Below are 17,485 nucleotides of genomic sequence, written 5' to 3'. Positions count from 1 at the left end.
CCTCCTCCACTCTACCATATCAGAGTCCAGATACTGCTCAGAGGACAGACTAAGCCCCCATCATCATCTTAAAGACTCTGAAGCAATGAAAAGCTTCCTCTGTAAGGGACTAAGCACCATCATTCATGCCCTAACTTGTAAACAAATCTCCTACTGAATCCTCTAGGGCTCCTGCTAAACCATCAAAGATACCCTGAGATTGTCACTTTTGGATATGTGTCCAACTCTGGTGATGGTGATGTTTTCAGGAGACTTGAAAGTAGAGGGAGTAGCTGATATTAGACGAACTGATGTCATTGGAAGAGTAAAGCAGCACACAAGCTCTTCCCACACTTGTCCACATGCTTACTTGCTAAATTAACTCCAATGTCTGCTGTGCTCAGAGTTCACTAAAATAAATTAAGAGACTGAAACCAGATCCACATTCCAGGGACAAACATCTATAAATACTTAGGATTTGGGAAAGGTGACAGGCAGTCACAAGCTTAGATGCTTTGTCCTATGAACATTTCTAAAACAATCAGCAGGGGGGCGGGGGGAACCCAACCTATAAATTAAGACCAGAATTCTACTTTCAGATTTCAGAGACAGAAGAAGAAGAAAAAAATTAAAGCCAAAAGCTTGTCTTTAAACTCATCTTCTCGCTTTAAGAGATCCAAGCCAGTCTAAATGTGCATTTGTTATTTAAAGGACTTTTGCTGTTGGGGAGACAGTAAATGTCACTTGCACATTAAGACCTGGATTCACTCCCTCTAACTCAAAACGTAACTGAGAGTGCCACATTATGAATGTCATTGCTCTAGGGTCCCTTTTCTTCCCTTCATGGAAAGAAGTTGTTCCACAGGGTGACTTAGCCTCATCAGCGTTTCAGTGATCCTTTGAAAGTTCCATTTTTTACCCCATTTTATTATAGGCAACTTATTGTAACTCTAGATAGAAGAGATCAGTCCAAATATAAATGTCCTAACATTAATATAAGCTGTTTAAGAGTCACATAAATTCTTTACAAGGTTTGGTTTGCTTTGGGCTGTGCTGAAGTGTTTCATCAACAGCTCAGGCTGATACCAGTCAAGAAACTTAACTGCTCTATTTCAGGTGTATAAGTACAACCCTGCAGATAGCCCTGCTGCCAACAGCCACCATAGCCCCAGTCTTGCCCTGTAAAAGAATTAAAATTTAAATGAATTGCAAATACAGAGGAAAAGGGAGATTCTTCTTAATACTGATTAGAGCAGGTGGAACTAGAGCTTTGGGATCTATTTTGAAATCTTCTTTCAACCACTTATGCTACTTTCAGGACATAGCAGAAACACACACCTTTCCCACACATATGCCTAAAGCTAGACAACACCTTCAGTCACGTTTAAACAGCCTGCTGCAAGGTCTGATTTTCTGAGATTCTTCACATCCCTAGCACTCCCTTCAAAGGGATTCATGTATTCAAGTTTAATTGTGGTCATCCTCACTTACTACTCATGACAGAAATAAGCGTGCATCTTCAAGGATCACTGTCTAAAGCAGACAATGTGGTCTTACATGTGTTCTTAGATTAAGAAAGAGATGAAGTGGAAAGGGTTGACAGGAAAATCATGCCACCATCCGACATGGATTACAAAACCAAGAATCGGTACAACCTTCGGTAATTTCCTGGTACCTTGACCAATGCAGTGGTTGAGAGCTTCAGTCACCTCCACAAGGTCCCAGTCACAAAAGTGGCAGCACTGGGCACTGTAAACAGTGCTGTGACATTCCACTGGGGACAAGAACAAAAGAACAGCAGTGCAAGAGAGAACTAATGGATGTATTAGAGAGGATAGTCATATCTGAGGGTCTGTCTACTTGTGTTGTTATTCAGGAATTCTAGTTTAAATTAACACTTTTCCTTAATTTACCCTCATCCACTTTGAAAGGCTCCTTAGCAACCAGTAGGCAATGAGGCTTTCAAGCACATTTCACAGCAGGGCTGCCCAGTTTAAACTTCAAGACACGTAATGGTCTTGTCTCCACATCAGGTACACCACCCCTGGCTGTCCATTATACTTTTCAACAATTTGTCATTTTGAATTGTATGTAGTGCTTTTGCCCATGTCAAGTTGTCATTATTATCCCATTCTGAGTACATTAGCCAAGACTATCCTTTTTAAAGGAACTATAAAATGGTCTTTTAAAAACTAGAGACAGTATTTTTTCAGGTCCCTGAGAATGGTGGAGAATATTCGAGAATGTAAAGAGATTTGCATTGCCCTCCTTTCATCTATGACAATAAATCATCTCCTGAGTAGGTGCTGGAGCTTCGTAGCCTTGTTCCAGGAATGTTCCAGGAGGCATTCTGACTGAAAGAGTTTTATTTCACTTCTACCCGAGACACTTGCATATACCAAGGAGCTGACTGATTCTGAACTGACTTGAGTGTGGGACTACAGGAAAAAATGGGGAGAGAAAATCAGCACAGGATGCCAGCAATGGCAGAGGGCTTGTGCTTTGCCCTGTGTAAGGTAATATGTGAAATACTTCAGATTGCACCACAAAGGAAAGAACAACAGTCAAATTGGATTATTTCAACCATTTAAAAGGTTTTATCCAAGACTCTGGGTATCTGTAGCTGAAAGCTAGGTGCATGCTAGTAGCTGGGGGAAGCAAAGTTAACATTTGCACTGAATTCCTCATTGAGTCACACTTGATTTTGCATCTTGTCTCTCTTCTCATTGCAGCTATACTTCCCATCTTCTGAATATTAGGTTGTTTGTCAGTGAGCAATGAAGGCTGGCAGCTCCTGAAGGGATTTGGACCTGAGTGCAGTAACATGGCTAGCACAGCAGGGACTTCCTTACCCAGGGCCCCTTCTCACAGCCCATGAGCAAGGTGCACAGGGCAGGCCTGGAGATGACCACCACATTGAGCCAAGAGTCAAGACCATCAGGCAAGTTCATAGAGACAAGTCAAGCCGTGATGTCTGTCCATGAGTCAGGCTCAGCAGGGCAGGGCTGGAGACCAGTGTCCTACCACATCACTAGGGCAGGCATCACTGGGGCAAGGGCTTATGGCCCTGAACTGCGCTGAGATGGTGCTCCTGGGACGTGGGCAGGCCCCAGGGGAGAGAACAGGACTCTATCACTTCTGTTTACATAAAGCAACACTGTCAACTGATAGCCAAGCAATGTACATAGAGAGTTTCAACTAGAAACTGTGATGAAAATGCTGAACAGTCACGTTCATTCTGATCCTAAGGATTAGGCAAGTAGCTATTGTTATTATTATTGTTACAAATTCACAGCACAAACAACAATGGTTCAAGAGCAGCCAAGGCATGCAATTAAAAGGGATAGTACACACTAACAGTAATTTGTGTTCTGTATCTGAGGAGCTAAGCAGGTTTAGTTTCAGAGGGTTTTTCCATCAGCGATATCTTCAGATTATTTCTTTGCATTATGTTATAATGATGTTTAGAAGCTGGAGGGGGGTGCAGAGACCCATGTTATTGGACACTGTATGAACACACAGGAGGCAACTGTGCGTACTCAGTGAAAGATGGTAATTTAAAGAGATGGCACAGGTGAATGGCAAGAGAAAAGATACATCATCAACCCTGTGTCACAGAGGTATGGGGAAGCAAAGTGACCAGACTTCAGCCAAACAGCAAATCCGCTGTACAGTCAAGATCAAAGACAACTGAAGTGAGGTGCAATGCCACACTTGTAAAGAGGGAGACAGGAGCTGACATCATAACCTGTGATCTAAAAAGCCAGATGCTGCTTCACCCTGAATGTATCTAAGCTGCCTCCCTCTTGGACCAGGACAATCTTTGTCCCCCTGCTGAGCATCCCCAAAACTACCCTGACCAAGGCACTGTCGTTCTTCACTCCTGTTGCAGTCCGACAGAGACCTGGAAAATCAGCGTGGTGACACATAATACCCCCACATAACTTGGTTTGCCTAATGTGCTCTGATCCCTTCTACCACATGTTGGCAGCTGAACACAGAATCCAGAAGAAATGGCCATGCTCCTTCAAAAACACACTGCTGAGGCCACTGACTGCTTTTTGTATAGTCACCTGTTTGTTAGATTACAGGGAACTGGAAACCTGGGCTTTCTTACTCCTGCAGATTTAAAGCTCACCCCATCAAGGAGAGCACCCAAACCTTCAGATTACAGAGCTGGTGTAGGCACCTTACATCTTTCTTGCTCACCACACAGCAAAGGATGCAAGACCCCTGGGCTCCATTCCCAAATGCATTTAACATTGGGTGACCACAGAAAAGGAGATGGGAGTTCTGGCACTTGTTCCTAGACATGTTCCCTAGCTACTAAGTCACGCTGTTCCAGCATCCTCAGGCTGCCTGTTGATTAGTGTCCAGGCATTAGCTGCTCAGGCATTACGTCTTCTTTTCAGTCAGGCTGAGTATCAGATTCTGCAGCTGCATCATAGCTGCCCAGGCATTATGTCTTCTTTTCTGTCAGGCTGAGTATCAGATTCTGCAGCTGCATCACAGATAGCTCCAGTCCAGTCATTCTAGGAAAGTCATCAAAGCTATTGGTGCAGGATATTGATTAAAGAGATGCATAAAATCATCATAAGCTATTCACAGAATTTAGGTATTTCTTATTCAATATGTAAGCCTCTCTGTGCAGTCTGTTCATAGAACCTGAACATAAAGAAATTTAAGAAATCACAAAAATATCAAAAGGTGTCTCAAAACTAGTCCTCATTTTTAACTTCTCCATTGAGTTTTTTTTTTTTATTGTATGTGCAAAGTATGGTAAAATACAACTTGCAAGCCAGTCTTACACCTTGGTAACAGTGGTTAGTAGCTACAAGTGCTCCACTGTCTTTACCATGATAGTATTAATTTCTTTACAAATCACTGTGGTTCGTTGTTTGGGGTTTCCTTCAGAATACGAAAACTTAGTTCTCTTTTCTTATTTCACTTGCCATAGCCTCCTGTTGGATGATTAGCCAGCTGATCCAATAGTATGCTGCAATTCTTGGGAGCTACTATAGCATCCAGACAACACACACGACCTTTTAACTTCTAGAATAACACACCAAAAACCTGCTGAGAGGTTCAAAACTACTATGCTGCACTGACCAGCACCACCTATAGATACCTCCATGCCAGCTTCAGTTGGTTCATTGTTTGACTAGTATTAACCGCTGCCACTTGAAAACCTCTGTTAATTTTAAAGAGTGAGATATCAGTCTGTGCCTAAGCAAAGATGGTAGTTCTCTAATCCCCCTGGAGCACCTCATCCTTTGTTTGGTTAGATCTAGAGAGCGAGCAGTTCATTCCCTCAAAACAACAGGAGGGTAAGGCTTCAGGGTTAGACCTGTACATTGATTCATTGGATCTCTGAATGTGGATAGCATTTTACAGCTTTACAAGGCTAGTGATGGGTTTTGTTCAACCCGATATACTCTGTACTCCATACCCGGATGACTCTAACTGGCCCCTGCACATAATCTGTATGAGCAAACAGGCTGCAGCTAACCATGAGACGTGTGTGTACTACTCAGACGATTCTTTATTTAGTCAAGCCAAAACCCACTGCAGTACCTTCTCAAACAAAATTGTTCATATATAAAAAGATCATCAAACACTGAAGGAACGTCTGTTGATAAACAGAAAAGTCTAGCACAATTTGGAGACGAAACTCAATAGATTTTTCTTGCCCTCACTCCTACCACCCCCAAATTTGCATAAACCTGCTGTGGTACATATAATCTGGCTACCAATATTTTGGAATACCGCTATAATGTAAGCCAAAATCCATACTAAACAAAACCAGTAACAGTGTCTCATCCCACCCATATTTGTTGAGCTCAGTTTCAGGTCTTACTTGGCAATGACAAATGAATTGAAAGAGCCCACTGCACAAAGGCAACCCATGGCAGTGTACATTCTCAATTTTCTGCCTATTTTTTTTCACATCATGAGAGTGGCCCCAGATTTAGTCACCATTTGCAGCCTTTCACAAAGGACTGATGTGCGAAACTCTTTCAAGTCTAAATGCAGGGAGATTCTTGTTAATGGTGCCAAAACAAAAAGCTGTGTGTTTGTTTCTACAGAGCTACAGAAAACCAAAGCTTCAGATTAAATACATTTGTTATTTAGGAAGGCAGAAGCTATCACAGATGTCTTGGAAGTGTATTGGTCAGAAATGGATTATTTGAATTTATTTTCCCCATCACTTATTAACAGTCCTGTAACGCAGAAGTCAAATCTATGTCTGAACAGCAAGCAAAAAATTTAAACCTAGCCAGCCAAAGGGTGAGGAAAAAACCAACTCTGCCTTGCAACAGTGACGTAGAAGGTTCAATTGACAGGTAGGGCAGAGAGGCTGGGAGAGGCACAGAGGCCTCTTGCAAAGTTGGTGGAGTTCATGGATGTAAGGACATGGCTTTTACCCTTCACTAACCTCCTGCATCCTTGCTAATGTCTCGTTCTCTTCTTCCAATTCCGGGAGCATGGCTCCCCTTGAAAAACAGCCAAACGGCTATCCTGCAGTAGCTGCTCTCCAAATCCAAGTACACTGACTTCCTCTCACCCAATGAAGAAACAGGGAAGGAGGAGGAAAGGGACAGCAGCACGCTCAGCTCCCCAAGGCATGCATGGGCAGGGTAGGCAGCAGAGCCTTGGTTCCCCTTCCCCAGGGTCAGTTTTCCCCTCAGCAGCCCGCCCTGGGACCTGCCCATGGACAGAAGCCAATTCTGCATGACTTCTTCAGGTAGCAGAGAAGCTAATATCAGTGTCCCAGCAGAACTCCATTTGCAGCCTTCATTTCCCCACATACTCTTAACTCATGAATGCTAGGAAATGCCACAAAGCACTACCGGTATGTCACTAACCACTCCAACTCCACCACAGTGATGGCAACTCCTGACAGGACTACTATCAATAGTCTCTGAATCACTTTGAGATGAATCAGACTGTTAAAATATTTAATAGTCATGCACCAGCTTGACTGCTTCCTTACCAAGCTCAGACCTTACAAGTTATGAGTAATATTTGCATTGAACAAGGAACTAACATTTTGAAGAAAAATAATCTCTTTTTCTCCTATTTTTTCACCCCACTGCCTAATACCAGAGAAACAATTTTCAGCACACTGATGAAAATCTTCTGATGAGATTGAATTATTGTGTCTTTAAACAAAGCAGAAAAAAGACCATTACATGAATGTTTTCCAAGTTGTTTTTATCTTTTTAAATATTCACACCATACTTCTTGCTCTCCAAATGATGAGGAGGCTAGGTGGCACTGCAGGCTAATGGACTAACTTATTATTATAGGAATTCATTAAGTGAATTTGGTGATCTTACCAACAAGTTCCATGGCCAATATAGATTTCTTCAACCCTCAATCACTGGAAAATTGAAGGCAACAGGCCTAAGTATATAATTTTGCAAGGTCAGTCCTGGAATGAATAGTCAATAGGAGCCCACTTTTCCTGAAGTACTGCTCATCCTCATAACTTTGCTTGAAGTAATGGAGTAAGTATAGAAAAACGTCAGTATTGCTCCAGACATATATCAGAGTTTGCCTACTCTGCCAGCTCCTCACTGTAGGTGCAATGAACACTAAAGCACACATGTTCCCATCTACAGCCATTATCTAGCCCAACAGAGACGGGGGTATCTGCTCTTTTCTGGTTAAAGCCCTGAAATAAAATTTAAAATAATAAAATAAAGTTAAATAAAATTAAAAATAAAATAACATCTTTCTTCTTCCTGTGTTGCCTACTCTGCCTAAGCAGTTTGTTAGCATCGCAGGTCTATCTATGTTTCTAAATATGGTATCAGTAAAGGTGTCATGCAGTTACAGTCTTGCTGGCTCACAAAAATATACACATGGTTCTATTTTCACCAACAAAGCAAAAATCCGTAACAGGCTTGCTCCTCCCAGTGAAATCTGTGACTTTCTCCATCAGCATCATTTCTGACACCTTCTCTCTCAGTCATCCCTCCACGCATGCATGCGTGTGCATCTTTGGTTCTCTGCATTTCCAAACACTCCCAGACCAGATGCTTTAGCCTTGCTCAGGCCCCATGTTAGAGTGTACTGCCTGTTGATCGCTCCAACAGTCTTCAGTTATTTTATTCCACAAGAAGATTTCATTTCTCTTTCTGTGTGTTTTGAAAAAATACATAGTGTCTGCTTTGCCCTTACCTGCATCTTTGCACAGCAGTAATCACAGCCACCTTTTATAACAGCAATGACTCTCATCTATAAAATATCTACAAGGAAGGATCTCCAGCTTTGAATTAGGATAAAGTTTGAATTTTTAGTCTGAAGGACAGGCGTTTCTAGAATAAAAGCTCCTGCATGATTATTACTTAGAAAATGAGTCCTGATCAAAAAGCAAAATACACCCTTTGCAGTATTCTAACAGAGGCAGGGTTAAGCACAAGACACAGCATTTGGGAGGACAATAGACTAAGACAGCAAAATCTTCCAGCTTCTCAAATTTGACACTCCTACTTGTATGTGTAATTTTTATTCCATGCTTTATGACTTACATTGTGATTGTCATGTGTTAAATTTAAGATTATGACATGCCTTACAATGACATGAGGACTGTACCTTTCAGTCTCCAACAGATCTTGTCTAAAGAACCTGGGGACTTAAGTTATGCCATCTGCTCTTTTATCTGCTCCAACAGGATAGCTCTGTGATCCTTAAAGCATGTCACGCCTGCTACCTTGATTTCACATGCACCTTTGTTACACTGACACCAGCACTCCAGAATATATAGCAAAACCTTAGTATCATTGCACTTAACTCAAGAGACAAAATAGTTGTCCGTATACTAAGGCTCCGAAGATACCAGCTATACCCAGACTGCACTCCTGCACTTCAGCTGGCTGTGAACTTACTGGAGCAGAAGGGTCTTAACCCCCACACACAATCCTCTCCCTCTCTCCTACCAGGGGGCTGTGAATTCCGAGACCAGCAATTCTCTTCCTTTCTAACTCCTCATCTCACCCATCAGCTGTGGGGAATGGCAGAAAAAAAGTGTCAGTGCTGTGGCAGGAGAAAAGCACATGAGCAAAACCTTCTTCCCAGGCAGAATGGGATGAGAGGGAGACAGACTGATGTGTCTCCCACCGGGTCTGTAACAGAGTCCTGGGATAAGAAATATGCAGGAATAAATAGCCTCTCACTTATCACCCCCATCCCCAAACCAGCACCGATGTCCTTTCTCACCAACAGGACAAGACAAATATCCTTCAGCTCTTCTGTTTTCTCGTCTTAGCCATTTTCCTCCCCAGTTCCTCTTGCCATAGAAGTCATCTCTAAGTCCAAGAGGAAATCCTGACCAGAGTGCTCACACTGACATGGGTCAGATCTCAGCAGCTCCTCTGCTTCTGTAATCCTGGAACAGCCAGAAGGAGGAGACGATTTACAGAGAAGCTGATGGGAAAAGGGGAAGGGGAGGGAAGAAAGGGGGAGGCAGCACCTGAAAACTGACCTTTTTTGATCCCATCCTGTCAGACTCTTGGCACACTTGTGTCTCAGATTTTCACTGAGGAGACACCAGGCTTAGCTTCTGGTCTGTTCCCAACCTTTCTCTTGATTTCCACTAAGAACTCCAATTAGTTCTTGTTATCTATTATTTGACAAAGGGCAGGAAACTGATCTGGCTGCTGACAGAACTTCTTTTTATTGTCAGATGTGATAAAAGCAAATGGTGGGAAAATAAATCAGTTGGGTTGCACATCAATTGAGTTGAATGGACAGTCCTTGCTGATCTAGAAACCAAAACACACCAAAGCAGCCGTGGAAATGGCAACTGCTTCTGGTATACTTCAACAGCTAAAAAGCTCAGTGGTGGCACTGTAGCAACACCACCTGTATTCTTTGTGAAAACAAAGCCTTACGAGATACATAGAGTCAAATGGTGTGTCCTGTATCATCTCTCTCTCACTGCTAGATAAGCCAGATGAAAATGGCTGGCAGGCAGTAACAGACCAGCGCAAACCCTTTGCTGGCTAGGAAGCGCCGCAGTAGCAGATGGGAACTACACCGCATTAGCACTGCCAGCAGAGAGCCTGGACTTGCAGACACACCAACCTGCTAGTGCTGGGACACATCTCTCCAAGTGGGAAACAACAAAGACTGCAATAAACATATTTATACCAAGGGGAAATGTTGCCATCTGGGTGAGAAAGCAAGGAAAGTTGATCCCAGGGCCAAACCAGCAGAGCTAAGCCATGCAAGGCTCTGCTGTAACATAAGGGCATGCTCCTGGCATTGAAAGCACTATGGAGTGACTAAACCAAGGGTACAGCCTAAACAGGCAGAAAAAAAAAAAAAGAAAATAAATATAATTTTAAAAGATACAATGAGAAGATCTAATGTGTTGAACTGGGTGGGTGGAGGGTAATGAAGGAGAAGTGCATTACTTGAATTTATCAGGCCTCCCCATCCTGCCTCGGAATGACCATCTGCAATGCTCTGGAGGCCACTCTGGATGCCAGAGACTGTACCAATTTTAGCACACAAGGATGCAGAGGCTACAGGCCGAACACGTCACCAGAAAATGACGAAGAGGGGGGCTAGACAATGAATAGGTTTGATCCGACATAAAGACTGAAGGGTAAAGTCACAGGTGCAGATGTTGACCATCCCCCACATAACCTAAATTATTAGAACTGAAAAGGAAAGTCTGATGAAACTGAAAATACTGGCATGGACATTTTTCCACAAAGATGTTCAGGGTTTCATTAAACATATATGCACGTGGATGTACATTCATATCTACACACAGATTCATACACATATAAAAAACTCAACTTTTGATAAGAGTTCATTATTCTCACTTTGCTAAATCCCTTTACCCACTCACCAGAGCCTCTCCATGGACAACGGAGAAGAAGGGAATTTGCATCTTTTGGTAAATCCCACTGAGACGAGTGGGAAATCAATGTTTCCTGAAAAAAACAACTAGCTTTTTGGATGAAAAATCCAGTTTTTACTAAAAACATGTTGCAGTGGAACAAATCCTGTCATTATAAAGAAAAGAACTGCTTGCAAAATGGAACCCAAGCAGGTGCTCAACCTTTCTTCTTCTTCTCCATCTTAAATGCATCCCAGCCTCATCAAGCATCAAGAACTTAACAAATTCATCCTCAGAAATCCAAGCAGCACAACTCCACATTTAGCCACCAAGTCACACACATAGACATCCTCTCTCTCCTACTCGGAGAGCTGTCGTGCTAATAAATGCAAGGGGGTTAGCTGTATTGTGTATTCCGGGCATACTCCAAAGGGGCTCTTGAGATCTCACTATGCTGATGGAATTCAGCTTGGCCTCATTTGCAGCTGTTACTGAGATCCCAAATGGAATCAGATACAGGTCAGGTGTTTTCCATTATATTGAACTGCATTGCTTTTGAAATCTCTCTGCTAATCACATCTTTTATAAGTGGTATGAGAAAAGAGATTCAGATGCTAGATTCTGAAAAATGTTGGTTTAAATGAAATTTCTTAAAATCTGCTTAGTAGCATCCCTGTCCCTGCCACTGTTAAACTCATCCAACCTGGAATTCTATCCTGACCCCAGCACCTGAAGGATAGTCAACAATATCCTTTGCACCAGTTCAGCTGTGTTTCTGCCAAGATACACCTGTAACAACTCAGAACAATTCATAACACCTAAATTTTCCATCTATGAAACTCATTGCTAGCAGTAAGGTGACTTGCCCATATAAGGCCTTTTTAGATATGTTTAGGATGTGTAACAGCACAGGAATAATCCTACCTTCCCCTCCAACAAGGTTTTCATCAGTGCTACATCCCCATCTCCCTTGTATCCACCCCATTACTCATCACTGGCCGAAGATGAGCTTACATCCCCTGGGACTACGATGAAGAGGGGATCAATCACTCCTATAGGAACTAAAGAATCCACAACAGAATATAATCTGAAGAGTTCCCTACAAACTGCCCTGTTCTGCCTCATCACAGCTGTAGAAATCTGTGAGGGAGGCAGCATCCAGAAAGAAGAAAGTAGCGTATGTCAGACACACCATCCAGGAGACTGCCCAAGGTTACAGAGATTGGCTCAGGATCCCACCTTCTTTGTGGTACACAGCAGCAGAGCAGTGCCAATCAATGTCTTCAAGTAGAGCAGATAGGCAAGAGGCAAGGACCTAGGAGAAAGAGACAGAATACGGAGCTACAGGAATGAAGGTACAGTCACCAGAGGCATGTTTCACATGGGCACAACGGCACCTCTGTCCAGTCAGGACTACTAGGGACACATCTTTGCACAGATGTTTGCCACATCTTGAAGGTCCACTTTTCCTTGGTATGTGTTCTACGGAACAGTTACAGAGTCAAAATCTCATCTTCAGATATACTCAAGAAGGGTCAGATCCCATCCAGTGACTTGCTGAGGCCAAGCTATAAGGAAACTAATACCTTCACTCTCGTTCATACCAATCCCATCCTTCCATCGTGCCTGGCCCAAAGCATACATAATTCTTTCATACAGAGTCAGTAAAATACCAGCAATACACAGGTCTTAAGAGTTATGATGGTCCATGTACCTGGAGTCTGACAATCTCATTGATCTACACTAGTTTCTCGGTGAAGGGAGAAAATGCATAGGTTTGATAGGTTCAGCAGCATATTCTCTCAAGGGTGCTCCACTAGCAGTGCTGCAAGCACGATGCCATTTTCCTTCATCTTCCCATTTCCCCTTTGATCGGCCTGCGTTCACACAGACATTGCCCAATAAGAACAGCACTCACTTTTGAGCAAAGTTTGCAGACTGCAACTGTCACTGCCCAAAAGGAGGAGGGTGGCACTTCTCTGCTCCTCTCTCAAAAGTCAGTACCAGGGCTGAGGGATTTATCCCCAGAATAAGCTCTGTGTTCATAGCAGTGAGAAGCTAAAAGAGAGCAGCAGATGTGAAAACTCTCCAGGGAACCATTTCAGAGCCAGGTCCTCTGCAAGAGCTTTTGCCTCTTTCAGAGAAGCCCTGGAAGGTCAGGAGATAAAAGCTTTGCATCGGATGCCCTTTGCTCAGCCCGAATGTCTGAAGCCTCTTCTGTTTGCTGGAAAAAGGCCAGGCCAGAGCTGTGAGCACTGACAGAAGAAACCCGCTCCCACTCAGGTAGGAGTCAAAGTCAGCGAGAGCAGAGGACACGGTCACAGACGTTTTGCCTTCTGGCAACTCAGTTCTAACTCAGCTCACGTTGTGCCTCCAAACCACACAGGTGACAGATGCGTTCTGCTTACTAGAAGGGTGCCAAAGAGAAAGGATTCACTGACCATACCCTCTCCCTTCTCCACTACCAAAGAAAATGCTATTTACCTAAATGAGGAGGAGGTATTCAACCACACAAGTCAGCTACAGCATGGGTGCTCCAGGAACTGATCCACTCAATTGAGCAATGTAGAGTGTGTATGTATAAAACAGAAGCCTACTTCCTGAATAAGTCATACCTGCCAAGAAAAATATCTTGTTCTAACACATGGTGTCTTTGACATTTACCTTCAGTCGTGAGGAGACTTAAAATTCACAAATGTCATAACCATGTATCAGCTGTCTCCACAGGACCAAAAAATAAATCAGATTGAAACTATCATATATTTTATAGATGCTTATTAACACGTTATTTAGCATGCCAAGTTTGTTTTGCTTTGTGTAGTTGAAGGATTATTTTAGGATTTTTGTTTATTTTCTGTACAGCTCGAAAGCACTTTACCATAAAATGAATTACACCTGAAAAGTGCTTTCCTGCTCAGAATTCATGTTGTTTGCTTTGCTTTTTAAAAACAATGTCCCTCCCCTAACATATTGAAACTATGGACAGAAGCCCCACTGGATTCAGAAGCAAAAGCAGATCCAAAAGACACAGGGAGCCGAACAGATTTTAGTGCAAAGAAACAGCAGCAATTTCACGGGCTGGGAATCATGGCATGGAGGGAAGAGGAAGTGTCCTACCACACTCAGAGAGCAACGCAAGGGGTAGGGAAAGAAGGAACAGCCCATGTGCCAGTCTAACGTGGGTGACGAGGTGCAGTCCAATTCTGCAAGGTGCTGAGGGCCTCTTGGACAGCAACAAGAACATCTTGTGGTGCCATCTCTCTGGTCACTGAAGCCTAAATGCCCCTGTAATATAATGTTCTTAAAAAAGAATTGCAAATGATTCCCCCCAGAAAAGAAGAAAGAATGCCCCTATTCTCCCTGCTACTGGGCTTTCTCGCGGTTTTCAGCACGTGCCCACTGGCTGATGCCCACTTAGCTTCACTGAACTCACCATGCTGTTTACAGCCAGTAGCAGAGGCTGGATGTGGCCGTGACTGCAGGGGACAGGACAGAACAGGCCCTGGGCAGCAGCCCCTCTGTCGCGCAACACCAGCTGCAGCAGCGTGCACAGAGGTGACCCCCGTCACTGCCTCTGCTGACCCCCAAAGCGCAAACATGCTTCCCGTGAGGCTTTGACTCGCAGGCTGCAAGTGAGCAGCACTACTACACTCTTTCAATGAGCTCGTAAAGATTGTAATTCCTTTTCACATCCTGAAAACCTGGAGCACAGCGACAGCTTGCTCTGAGCACTGCAGAAAGCCCATTCAGTAAAATTTCACCGGCACGTGGGTCCGGACAGCTCCAGCCTCCGCTTCCTCTGCCCTTCCAACCCCAGGGTGCTGTAAAGGCTCCAACTCCTTCTGCCCTGCTTCTGGAAGGGGGGGTACCAAAACCCTGGGGTATGAGGTGTCATCTGCAGGATTGGTATTGCATGGCCACTCCATCACAGCGGAGGAATAAGAGATCCCAGGAGCAGAAGCTAACAGGGGTCAAAGTAAAGCCCTCAGCATCCCAATGCGGGCAGCAGCAGCTGCAGTATTCTGGGACGCCCCAGCACTAAAAATAATTGAGACTATAGAAGAGCTATTGTGCTGACACATGTCACCACATAACTTGACACATGCTCAGCTGGCCTTACCCACTACTGCTTACAACAGTCATGTTTATAGCTGTAACCTGGGAGGTATTTTAGGATTAAATCCAAAGTCTGTCACCAAAGGCAGACACGGACACACACTCTCGTATCTTGCACATTTAAACATTGACTTTTGAATAGCTGTCAGACAAATGGATTTTGTAGGTAGTCCATATATAGTACAGGCACACATAAGTCTGTATATTTAAGCTGTACCTTTGCAGGGCATGCTTATAAACATAAAGCTGAGTGCATGAAAACGGAGATGAAGTAGTTGTCAGCCAGAAGTGACAGCCTTCAAATGCTATCACTCCCAGTTTAACTTTCATTAAAAATGACAGGATAAAATGGCTCTCACACAAATGTGGTGCTATGAGAAGGCACCAGTTCCAGTGCAGGTATCTCCTAACAGACAGCAATATTCTGAAGAGGAACTCAGATTATCAAATTTATGTAGCTCTATTCCACTTAATTAAAACATTACTAGTAATTAAGGAACCCCACTGGCTTCCCTCCTCCCTCCCTCCCTCCTGATCCTCCCCATCCTTGAAATTAAAATTTGAATTGAAGCATGGAGCATGTTTCAAGTCTGGACTCATTTCAAACCAGTAGGCAGGTAAAGCCAAGCAATGGAGTTTGGATTGAAACTCCAATAAAAACTTCTTTAAAGTTCAGGACAGTAGGATTTAGATGTGAAATTTGGAGTATTCAATTCCCATCACAGCTAACTAAGGACATGTTCAACCTTTCAATGTCTATCAGTCACATCAAGAATGAATCTGTGCCATTAGACCTGGTAAATCTGCACAATTTAAATCTGGGGCCAAATAAAGGTAACAGTTACCAAACATTTACAATCGATATGCCAATGACATGAAAAATAGCTCTTTTTATCCTATAACTGGGAACAGTCTGAGCTGAGGAAACTCTCAGGAGACAAAAAAAGAATGTATTGAAGATACAGATATGTCAGAAAACAGTCTGCAGAGTGAGGGTCCAACAAAAGACATCAACAGCAGGAGGAATTAGATACAAGTGTATTGGAAATCAAACCCTGTAACACTAGTATTGAACTCTACAGTTGTCAAACCCAGGTTTTTCCCCCTTCTCTCTCTCATTTGTGGAAAACTTGCTAGACTAAAAGACAGGCATTGCATTAAAGACAGATAAGAGAGGCAATGGTGACATCCCTCTTTTTTTCCTTCTTGAAGTAATTCAGAATCAGCAACTAAGCAGCTCCTTCAGTTCTAGTTTTGCAAGCCAGACCATCTTTTACCATTTTGTTCTAGAAAATAAATACATACATACTTAAGGAAGGCCATTTTAAAACCTTAAGCCATGTTTTCTGCATTTGTATGCATCACGTTGCTCAGCTCTGGTAGAAGGTTTAGCATGAGCAATATCTCACCTCATTAAATCCAGCTACCCTGCAAGCTCCAAATGCACTCTGTGCCACTGTTGGGAATGCTACTGCGGCTCTACCACTGTGCTGTTGAATTCAGGGGAGACTCCAGGCTGTGTTTCTGTCCATTAGGAAGACTGCCATCTGGTTATTTGCCTCCAACCTTCCTGTTGCCATAACTTGATGTTTGAAAGAGGGAAAGATAACGACAAGGAAAGGAGAGGGCATTTTGTGGATAAAAGAACCTTATTTGTCAATACTCTTAAGTGATCTCCAATTCTGAACAAGACACTAGAGTGGAACAACCTGGAAATGAAAAGGAGCTGTTAGAACACCACTAATTACTTGGTTTTCCACAATAATAGGATAACTACGTCTAAGGGATGCAAGTCTTACTCCTCCAACACCACAGGGTCACTATAGCTTTATTAAATTGTCCCAAAAGACTAAGCACTACCTGTTGGGAGCTCTTCCACTTGCTTCACTGCAATATTATCAGATCACTCTTTCCTGAATCTTTCCAGGTGCTGCCATCTGTAAAGGGTTGTCTTTGACTGCTATACAATTTCAGAGCTTGTGGGAGCCACAAAAACCCAGTCAGTGCCTTTTTGATGAGCTGAGCACTGACAGCTGCCCAGAAGAGTCCCTTAAAAAGAAATACAGTGCCTTCCAGAGGGAGTCTTTTGGGCTGGCACTCTCCTGACCTCCAAAACATCAGCAAAACCACTAGAGAGCTAGTGCAGCTTTCATTTGGCATCTCAACCAAAAATCATACTATCTCTTAAGATCAGCTTCTGTTCTGGAGGAGCGTAGAAAACACTGTATGATGTTCCAAAAAAGGCACAGGGAGGAATCTGGAGAACTGTAAGCAGAAAGAGTCTTACTTTTCCTCCTGGTAAATCTGAGCGGTGAGAGAAGAGGAAAAAGTGAAGTTCATGGAGGAGTGAAGCAACCCAGAGCTCACCTGCAAGGAGCAGGGACTTGGAGCTCTCTCTTTGGAACAACCTTTTCATTCAACGACACATTGCCAGCCACATCAGCACCCTGAAGCGTATCTCCATGTGTGGAAGTTCAGCTGACTTGAAGCTTGACAATAAAGATAAGAACATATCATAATCAACATAATACA

General features: G+C 43.2%; 1 protein-coding gene across 1 annotated transcript in view; it reads right to left on the bottom strand.

Annotated features, from left to right (window-relative positions):
- The window catches only part of LOC104334254 (deubiquitinase DESI2), a 95,813-nt gene that overhangs the window by 61,383 nt on the left and 16,945 nt on the right, over nt 1-17,485 (bottom strand). The gene's annotated exons all lie outside the window — the stretch shown is intronic.

Source organism: Opisthocomus hoazin, chromosome 7, assembly GCF_030867145.1.
Source record: "Opisthocomus hoazin isolate bOpiHoa1 chromosome 7, bOpiHoa1.hap1, whole genome shotgun sequence".
Taxonomy (NCBI): Eukaryota; Metazoa; Chordata; class Aves; order Opisthocomiformes; family Opisthocomidae; genus Opisthocomus; species Opisthocomus hoazin.
The sequence above is the reverse complement of the archived record's forward strand: the minus strand, read 5'-3'. Positions and strand labels throughout refer to the sequence as shown.